Below are 11,549 nucleotides of genomic sequence, written 5' to 3'. Positions count from 1 at the left end.
TCTCATACTCTCTGACACTTTCTGAATCTCTCGGACATTCTCTGAACATCTCTGAAACTCTCTGACACTCTCTGACACTCTCAGACTCTCTCTGATACTCTCTGACACTCTCTGAATCTCTCTGAAACTCTCTGACACTCTGTGACACTCTCTGAAACTTTCTGGCAATCTCTGACACTCTCTGAAGATCTCTGAAACTCTCTGAAAATCTCTGACACTCTCTGAAACTCTGTGACACTCTCTGAAACATTCTGACACTCTCTGAGAGTCTCAGACACTCTCTGACACTATTTGACACTTTCTGAAACTCTCGGACACTCTCTGACACTTTCTGAAACTCTCGGACACTCTCTGACAATCTCTGAAACTCTCTGACACTCTCTGACACTCTCTGACTCTCGCTGACACTCTCTGATTCTCTCTGACACTCACTGACACTCTGTGACACTCTCTGAAACTCTCTGACACTCTCTGACACTCTCTGAAACTCTCTGACTCTCACTGACACTCTGTGACACTCTCGGAAACTCTCTGACACTCTCTGACACTCTCTGAAACTCTTCGACTCTCTCTGACATTCTCTGATACTGTCTGACACTCTCTGAATCTCTCTGAAGCTCTCTGACACTCTGTGACACCCTCTGAAATTTGCTTGCTGTCTCTGAAGATCTCTGAAACTCTCTGAAAATCTCTGACACTCTCTGAAAATCTGTGGCACTCTCTGAAACACTCTGACACTCTCTGACACTCTCCGACACACTCAGAAACTGTCAGAAACTCTCAGGCACTCTGACACTCTGAGAAAGTCTCTGAAACTCTCTGACACTATCTGAACCTCACTGACACTCTCTGACACTCTCTGACACTCTCGGACACTGTCTGAATCTCTCTGAAAATCTCCGAAACTCTCTGACACTCTCTGACACTCCCTGACACTCTCTGAAGCTCTCTGAAACTCTCAGACACTCTCTGACACTCTCTGACACTTTCCGAAACTCTCTGACACTATCTGACACTTTCTGAAACTCTCGGACACTGTCTGACAAACTCTGCAACTCTGTGAAACTCTCTGACACTCTCTGGCACTCTCTGACACTCTCTGACAGTCTCTGAATCTCTCTGAAACTCCCTGACAATCTCTGACACTCTCTGAAACTTTCTGACACTCTCTGAACACCTCTGAAACTCTCTGAAAATCTCGAAAATCTCTGACACTCTCTGAAACTCTCTGAAACTCTCTGACACTCTCTGAAACTCTCTGACACTCTCAGACACTCTCAGACACTCTCTGACACTCTCTGACACTCTCTGTCACTCTCTGACACTCTCTGACAGTCTCTGAATCTCTCTGAAACTCCCTGACACTGTCTGACACTCTCTGAAACTTTCTGACACTCCCTGACACGCTCTGAAGCTCTCTGAAACTCTCAGACACTCTCTGACACTCTCTGACACTTTCCGAAACTCTCTGACACTATCTGACACTTTCTGAAACTCTCGGACACTGTCTGACAAACTCTGCAACTCTGTGAAACTCTCTGACACTCTCTGGCACTCTCTGACACTCTCTGACAGTCTCTGAATCTCTCTGAAACTCCCTGACAATCTCTGACACTCTCTGAAACTTTCTGACACTCTCTGAACACCTCTGAAACTCTCTGAAAATCTCGAAAATCTCTGACACTCTCTGAAACTCTCTGAAACTCTCTGACACTCTCTGAAACTCTCTGACACTCTCAGACACTCTCAGACACTCTCTGACACTCTCTGACACTCTCTGTCACTCTCTGACACTCTCTGACAGTCTCTGAATCTCTCTGAAACTCCCTGACACTCTCTGAAACTCTCTGAAACTCTCAGACACTCTCTGACACTCTCTGACACTTTCCGAAACTCTCTGACACTATCTGACACTTTCTGAAACTCTCGGACACTGTCTGACAAACTCTGCAACTCTGTGAAACTCTCTGACACTCTCTGGCAATCTCTGACACTCTCTGACAATCTCTGACGCTCTCTGACACTCTCCGACACACTCAGAAACTCTCAGAAACTCTCTGGCACTCTCTGACACTCTCAGAATATCTCTGAAACTCTCTGATACTCTCTGAAACTCTCTGACACTCTCTGACACTCTCTGAAACTCTCCGAAACTCTTTGACACTCTTTGACACTCTCAGACGCTGTCTGACTCTCTCTGAAACTCTCTGAAACTCTCTGAAACTGTCTGACACATTCTGACAGTCTCTGACACTCTCTGACAATCTCTGAAACTTTCCGACACACTCTGAAGCTCTGTGAAACTTTCTGAAACTCTCTGACACTCTCAGAAACACTCAGAAACTCTCTGAAACTCTCTGACACTCTGTGACACTCTCTGACACTCTGTGACACTTTCTGAAATTCTCTGACGATCTCTGACACACTCTGACAAACTCAGAAACTCTCACAAACTCGCTGACACACTCTGACACACTCAGACACTCTCTGAAACTTTCTGAAACTCTCTGACACTCTCTGAAACTTTCTGACACTTTCTGAAACTCTCTGAAGCTCTCTAAAACTCTCTGAAACTATCTGACACTCTCAGAAACACTCAGAAACTCTCTGAAACTCTCTGACACTCTCTGACACTCTGTGACACTCTCTGAAATTCTCTGACAATCACTGAAATTCTCAGACACTCTCTGACACTCTCTGACACTTTCCGAAACTCTCTGTCACTATCTGACACTTTCTGAAACTCTCAGACACTGTCTGACACACTCTGCAACTCTGTGAAACTCTCTGACACTCTCTGAAACTCTCTGAAACTCTCTGAAACTCTCTGACACTCTCAGACACTCTCAGACACTCTCTGAAACTCTCTGACACACTCTGAAACTCTCAGACACTCTCTGACACTCTCTGACACTTTCCGAAACTCTCTGACACAATCTGACACTTTCTGAAACTCTCGGACACTGTCTGACACACTCTGCAACTCTGTGAAACTCTCTGACACTCTCTGACACTCTCTGAATCTCTCTGACACTCTCTGACAATCTGTGACACTCTCTGAACATCTCTGAAACTCTCTGACACTCTCTGACACTCTCAGACACTCTCTCATACTCTCTGACACTTTCTGAAGCTCTCGGACACTCTCTGACACTCTCTGACTCTCTCTGACACTCTCTGATACTCTCTGACACTCTCTGAATCTCTCTGAAACTCTTTGACACTCTGTGACACTCTCTGAAACTTTCTGGCAATCTCTGACACTCTCTGAAGATCTCTGAAACTCTCTGAAAATCTCTGACAATCTCTGAAACTCTGTGACACTCTCTGAAACATTCTGACACTCTCTGAGAGTCTCAGACACTCTCTGACACTCTCTGACACTCTCTGAAACTCTCTGACACTCTCTGACACTCTCTGACTCTCGCTGACACTCTCTGATACTCTCTGACACTCACTGACACTCTGTGACACTCTCTGAAACTCTCTGACACTCTCTGACACTCTCTGAAACTCTTTGACTCTCACTGACACTCTGTGACACTCCCGGAAACTCTCAGACACTCTCTGACACTCTCTGAAACTCTTCGACTCTCTCTGACATTCTCTGATACCGTCTGACATTCTCTGAATCTCTCTGAAGCTCTCTGACACTCTGTGACACTCTCTGAAATGTTCTTGCTGTCTCTGAAGATCTCTGAAACTCTCTGAAAATCTCTGACACTCTCTGAATCTCTGTGACACTCTCTGAAACACTCTGACACTCTCTGACACTCTCCGACACACTCAGAAACTGTCAGAAACTCTCAGGCACTCTCTGACACTCTGAGAAAGTCTCTGAAACTCTCTGACACTATCTGAACCTCTCTGACACACTCTGACACTCTCTGACACTCTCTGACACTCTCTGAAACTCTCTGAAACTCTCTGACACTCTCTGAAACTCTCTGACACTCTCAGACACTCTCTGACACTCTCTGACTCTCTCTGACACTCTCTGATACTCTCTGACAGTCTCTGAATCTCTCTGAAACTCCCTGACACTCTCTGACACTCTCTGCAACTTTCTGACACTCTCTGACACTCTCTGAACATCTCTGAAACTCTCTGAAAATCTCGAAACTCTCTGACGCTCTCTGACACTCTCCGACACACTCAGAAACTCTCAGAAACTCTCTGGCACTCTCTGACACTCTCAGAATGTCTCTGAAACTCTCTGACACTCTCTGAAACTCTCTGACACTCTCTGACACTCTCTGAAACACTCTGACAATCTCTGAAATTCTCAGACACTCTCTGACACTTTCCGAAACTCTCTGACACTATCTGACACTTTCTGAAACTCTCGGACACTGTCTGACACACTCTGCAACTCTGTGAAACTCTCTGACACTCTCTGACACTCTGCGACACTCTGTGACACTCTCTGACAATCTGTGACTCTCTCTGAATCTCTCTGAAACACCCTGACACTCTCTGACACTCTCTGAAACTTTCTGACACTCTCTGACACTCTCTGAACATCTCTGAAACTCTCTGACACTCTCTGACACTGTCAGACACTCTCTCATACTCTCTGACACTTTCTGAATCTCTCGGACATTCTCTGAACATCTCTGAAACTCTCTGACACTCTCTGAAACTCTCAGACACTCTCTGATACTCTCTGACACTCTTTGAATCTCTCTGAAACTCTCTGACACTCTGTGACACTCTCTGAAACTTTCTGGCAATCTCTGACACTCTCTGAAGATCTCTGAAACTCTCTGAAAATCTCTGACACTCCCTGAAACTCTGTGACACTCTCTGAAACATTCTGACACTCTCTGAGAGTCTCAGACACTCTCTGACACTCTCTGACACGTTCTGAAACTCTGTGACACTATTTGACACTTTCTGAAACTCTCGGACACTCTCTGAAACTCTCTGACACTCTCTGACACTCTCTGACTCTCGCTGACACTCTCTGATACTCTCTGACACTCACTGACACTCTGTGACACTCTCTGAAACTCTCTGACACTCTCTGACACTCTCTGAAACTCTCTGACTCTCACTGACACTCTGTGACACTCTCGGAAACTCTCTGACACTCTCTGACACTCTCTGAAACTCTTCGACTCTCTCTGACATTCTCTGATACTGTCTGACACTCTCTGAATCTCTCTGAAGCTCTCTGACACTCTGTGACACCCTCTGAAATTTTCTTGCTGTCTCTGAAGATCTCTGAAACTCTCTGAAAATCTCTGACACTCTCTGAAAATCTGTGACACTCTCTGAAACACTCTGACACTCTCTGACACTCTCCGACACACTCAGAAACTGTCAGAAACTCTCAGGCACTCTCTGACACTCTGAGAAAGTCTCTGAAACTCTCTGACACTATCTGAACCTCACTGACACTCTCTGACACTCTCTGACACTCTCTGAAACTCTTTGACACTCTCTGACACTCTCGGACACTGTCTGACTCTCTCTGAAAATCTCCGAAACTCTCTGACACTCTCTGACACTCCCTGACACTCTCTGAAGCTCTCTGAAACTCTCAGACACTCTCTGACACTCTCTGACACTTTCCGAAACTCTCTGACACTATCTGACACTTTCTGAAACTCTCGGACACTGTCTGACAAACTCTGCAACTCTGTGAAACTCTCTGACACTCTCTGGCACTCTCTGACACTCTCTGACAGTCTCTGAATCTCTCTGAAACTCCCTGACAATCTCTGACACTCTCTGAAACTTTCTGACACTCTCTGAACACCTCTGAAACTCTCTGAAAATCTCGAAAATCTCTGACACTCTCTGAAACTCTCTGAAACTCTCTGACACTCTCTGAAACTCTCTGACACTCTCAGACACTCTCAGACACTCTCTGACACTCTCTGACACTCTCTGACACTCTCTGTCACTCTCTGACACTCTCTGACAGTCTCTGAATCTCTCTGAAACTCCCTGACACTGTCTGACACTCTCTGAAACTTTCTGACACTCCCTGACACTCTCTGAAGCTCTCTGAAACTCTCAGACACTCTCTGACACTCTCTGACACTTTCCGAAACTCTCTGACACTATCTGACACTTTCTGAAACTCTCGGACACTGTCTGACAAACTCTGCAACTCTGTGAAACTCTCTGACACTCTCTGGCACTCTCTGACACTCTCTGACAGTCTCTGAATCTCTCTGAAACTCCCTGACAATCTCTGACACTCTCTGAAACTTTCTGACACTCTCTGAACACCTCTGCAACTCTCTGAAAATCTCGAAAATCTCTGACACTCTCTGAAACTCTCTGAAACTCTCTGACACTCTCTGAAACTCTCTGACACTCTCAGACACTCTCAGACACTCTCTGACACTCTCTGACACTCTCTGTCACTCTCTGACACTCTCTGACAGTCTCTGAATCTCTCTGAAACTCTCTGACACTCTCTGACACTCTCTGAAACTTTCTGACACTCCCTGACACTCTCTGAAGCTCTCTGAAACTCTCAGACACTCTCTGACACTCTCTGACACTTTCCGAAACTCTCTGTCACTATCTGACACTTTCTGAAACTCTCGGACACTGTCTGACAAACTCTGCAACTCTGTGAAACTCTCTGACACTCTCTGGCAATCTCTGACACTCTCTGACAATCTCTGACGCTCTCTGACACTCTCCGACACACTCAGAAACTCTCAGAAACACTCTGGCACTCTCTGACACTCTCAGAATATCTCTGAAACTCTCTGATACTCTCTGAAACTCTCTGACACTCTCTGACACTCTCTGAAACTCTCCGAAACTCTTTGACGCTCTTTGACACTCTCAGACGCTGTCTGACTCTCTCTGAAACTCTCTGAAACTCTCTGAAACTGTCTGACACATTCTGACATTCTCTGACACTCTCTGACAATCTCTGAAACTTTCTGACACACTCTGAAGCTCTGTGAAACTTTCTGAAACTCTCTGACACTCTCAGAAACACTCAGAAACTCTCTGAAACTCTCTGACACTCTCTGACACTCTCTGATACTCTGACACTTTCTGAAATTCTCTGACAATCTCTGACACACTCTGACAAACTCAGAAACTCTCACAAACTCGCTGACACACTCTGACACACCCAGACACTCTCTGAAACTTTCTGAAACTCTCGGATACTCTCTGAAACTTTCTGACACTTTCTGAAACTCTCTGAAGCTCTCTAAAACTCTCTGAAACTATCTGACGCTCTCAGAAACACTCAGAAACTCTCTGAAACTCTCTGACACTCTCTGACACTCTGTGACACTCTCTGAAATGCTCTGACAATCTCTGAAATTCTCAGACACTCTCTGACACTCTCTGACACTTTCCGAAACTCTCTGTCACTATCTGACACTTTCTGAAACTCTCAGACACTGTCTGACACACTCTGCAACTCTGTGAAACTCTCTGACACTCTCTGAAACTCTCTGAAACTTTCTGACACTCTCTGAACACCTCTGAAACTCTCTGAAAATCTCGAAAATCTCTGACACTCTCTGAAACTCTCTGAAACTCTCTGACACTCTCTGAAACTCTCTGACACTCTCAGACACTCTCAGACACTCTCTGACACTCTCTGACACTCTCTGACACTCTCTGTCACTCTCTGACACTCTCTGACAGTCTCTGAATCTCTCTGAAACTCCCTGACACTGTCTGACACTCTCTGAAACTTTCTGACACTCCCTGACACTCTCTGAAGCTCTCTGAAACTCTCAGACACTCTCTGACACTCTCTGACACTTTCCGAAACTCTCTGACACTATCTGACACTTTCTGAAACTCTCGGACACTGTCTGACAAACTCTGCAACTCTGTGAAACTCTCTGACACTCTCTGGCACTCTCTGACACTCTCTGACAGTCTCTGAATCTCTCTGACACTCTCTGACAATCTCTGACGCTCTCTGACACTCTCTGACACACTCAGAAACTCTCAGAAACACTCTGGCACTCTCTGACACTCTCAGAATATCTCTGAAACTCTCTGATACTCTCTGAAACTCTCCGACACTCTCTGACACTCTCTGAAACTCTCCGAAACTCTTTGACGCTCTTTGACACTCTCAGACGCTGTCTGACTCTCTCTGAAACTCTCTGAAACTCTCTGAAACTGTCTGACACATTCTGACATTCTCTGACACTCTCTGACAATCTCTGAAACTTTCTGACACACTCTGAAGCTCTGTGAAACTTTCTGAAACTCTCTGACACTCTCAGAAACACTCAGAAACTCTCTGAAACTCTCTGACACTCTCTGACACTCTCTGACACTCTGACACTTTCTGAAATTCTCTGACAATCTCTGACACACTCTGACAAACTCAGAAACTCTCACAAACTCGCTGACACACTCTGACACACCCAGACACTCTCTGAAACTTTCTGAAACTCTCTGACACTCTCTGAAACTTTCTGACACTTTCTGAAACTCTCTGAAGCTCTCTAAAACTCTCTGAAACTATCTGACACTCTCAGAAACACTCAGAAACTCTCTGAAACTCTCTGACACTCTCTGACACTCTGTGACACTCTCTGAAATGCTCTGACAATCTCTGAAATTCTCAGACACTCTCTGACACTCTCTGACACTTTCCGAAACTCTCTGTCACTATCTGACACTTTCTGAAACTCTCAGACACTGTCTGACACACTCTGCAACTCTGTGAAACTCTCTGACACTCTCTGAAACTCTCTGAAACTTTCTGACACTCTCTGAACACCTCTGAAACTCTCTGAAAATCTCGAAAATCTCTGACACTCTCTGAAACTCTCTGAAACTCTCTGACACTCTCTGAAACTCTCTGACACTCTCAGACACTCTCAGACACTCTCTGACACTCTCTGACACTCTCTGACACTCTCTGTCACTCTCTGACACTCTCTGAAAGTCTCTGAATCTCTCTGAAACTCCCTGACACTGTCTGACACTCTCTGAAACTTTCTGACACTCCCTGACACTCTCTGAAGCTCTCTGAAACTCTCAGACACTCTCTGACACTCTCTGACACTTTCCGAAACTCTCTGACACTATCTGACACTTTCTGAAACTCTCGGACACTGTCTGACAAACTCTGCAACTCTGTGAAACTCTCTGACACTCTCTGGCACTCTCTGACACTCTCTGACAGTCTCTGAATCTCTCTGAAACTCCCTGACAATCTCTGACACTCTCTGAAACTTTCTGACACTCTCTGAACACCTCTGCAACTCTCTGAAAATCTCGAAAATCTCTGACACTCTCTGAAACTCTCTGAAACTCTCTGACACTCTCTGAAACTCTCTGACACTCTCAGACACTCTCAGACACTCTCTGACACTCTCTGACACTCTCTGTCACTCTCTGACACTCTCTGACAGTCTCTGAATCTCTCTGAAACTCCCTGACACTCTCTGACACTCTCTGAAACTTTCTGACACTCCCTGACACTCTCTGAAACTCTCTGAAACTCTCAGACACTCTCTGACACTCTCTGACACTCTCAGACACTCTCTGACACTCTCTGACACTCTCTGACACTCTCTGACACTCTCTGAAAGTCTCTGAATCTCTCTGAAACTCCCTGACACTGTCTGACACTCTCTGAAACTTTCTGACACTCCCTGACACTCTCTGAAGCTCTCTGAAACTCTCAGACACTCTCTGACACTCTCTGACACTTTCCGAAACTCTCTGACACTATCTGACACTTTCTGAAACTCTCGGACACTGTCTGACAAACTCTGCAACTCTGTGAAACTCTCTGACACTCTCTGGCACTCTCTGACACTCTCTGACAGTCTCTGAATCTCTCTGAAACTCCCTGACAATCTCTGACACTCTCTGAAACTTTCTGACACTCTCTGAACACCTCTGCAACTCTCTGAAAATCTCGAAAATCTCTGACACTCTCTGAAACTCTCTGAAACTCTCTGACACTCTCTGAAACTCTCTGACACTCTCAGACACTCTCAGACACTCTCTGACACTCTCTGACACTCTCTGTCACTCTCTGACACTCTCTGACAGTCTCTGAATCTCTCTGAAACTCCCTGACACTCTCTGACACTCTCTGAAACTTTCTGACACTCCCTGACACTCTCTGAAGCTCTCTGAAACTCTCAGACACTCTCTGACACTCTCTGACACTTTCCGAAACTCTCTGACACTATCTGACACTTTCTGAAACTCTCGGACACTGTCTGACAAACTCTGCAACTCTGTGAAACTCTCTGACACTCTCTGGCAATCTCTGACACTCTCTGACAATCTCTGACACTCTCTGACACTCTCCGACACACTCAGAAACTCTCAGAAACACTCTGGCACTCTCTGACACTCTCAGAATATCTCTGAAACTCTCTGATACTCTCTGAAACTCTCTGACACTCTCTGACACTCTCTGAAACTCTCCGAAACTCTTTGACGCTCTTTGACACTCTCAGACGCTGTCTGACTCTCTCTGAAACTCTCTGAAACTCTCTGAAACTGTCTGACACATTCTGACATTCTCTGACACTCTCTGACAATCTCTGAAACTTTCTGACACACTCTGAAGCTCTGTGAAACTTTCTGAAACTCTCTGACACTCTCAGAAACACTCAGAAACTCTCTGAAACTCTCTGACACTCTCTGACACTCTGACACTTTCTGAAATTCTCTGACAATCTCTGACACACTCTGACAAACTCAGAAACTCTCACAAACTCGCTGACACACTCTGACACACCCAGACACTCTCTGAAACTTTCTGAAACTTTCTGAAACTCTCTGACACTCTCTGAAACTTTCTGACACTTTCTGAAACTCTCTGAAGCTCTCTAAAACTCTCTGAAACTATCTGACACTCTCAGAAACACTCAGAAACTCTCTGAAACTCTCTGACACTCTCTGACACTCTGTGACACTCTCTGAAATGCTCTGACAATCTCTGAAATTCTCAGACACTCTCTGACACTCTCTGACACTTTCCGAAACTCTCTGTCACTATCTGACACTTTCTGAAACTCTCAGACACTGTCTGACACACTCTGCAACTCTGTGAAACTCTCTGACACTCTCTGAAACTCTCTGAAACTCTCTGAAACTCTCTGACACTCTCAGACACTCTCAGACACTCTCTGAAACTCTCTGACACACTCTGACACTCTCTGACACACTCTGACACTCTCTGACTCACTCTGAAACACTCTGACAATCTCTGAAACTCTCAGACACTCTCTGACACTCTCTGACACCTTCCGAAACTCTCTGACACTATCTGACACTTTCTGAAACTCTCGGACACTGTCTGACACACTCTGCAACTCTGTGAAACTCTCTGACACTCTCTGACACTCTCTGAATCTCTCTGAAACTCTCTGACACTCTGTGACACTCTCTGACACTCTCTGACAATCTGTGACACTCTCTGAATCTCTCTGAAACTCCCTGACACTCTCTGACACTCTCTGAAACTTTCTGACACTCTCTGACACTCTCTGAACATCTCTGAAACTCTCTGACACTCTCTGACACTCTCAGACACTCTCTCATACTCTCTGACACTTTCTGAA

The sequence above is a fragment of the Heterodontus francisci genome, chromosome 18 (genome assembly GCF_036365525.1).
Source record: "Heterodontus francisci isolate sHetFra1 chromosome 18, sHetFra1.hap1, whole genome shotgun sequence".
Classification (NCBI taxonomy): Eukaryota; Metazoa; Chordata; class Chondrichthyes; order Heterodontiformes; family Heterodontidae; genus Heterodontus; species Heterodontus francisci.
Note: the sequence above shows the minus strand (reverse complement) of the source record.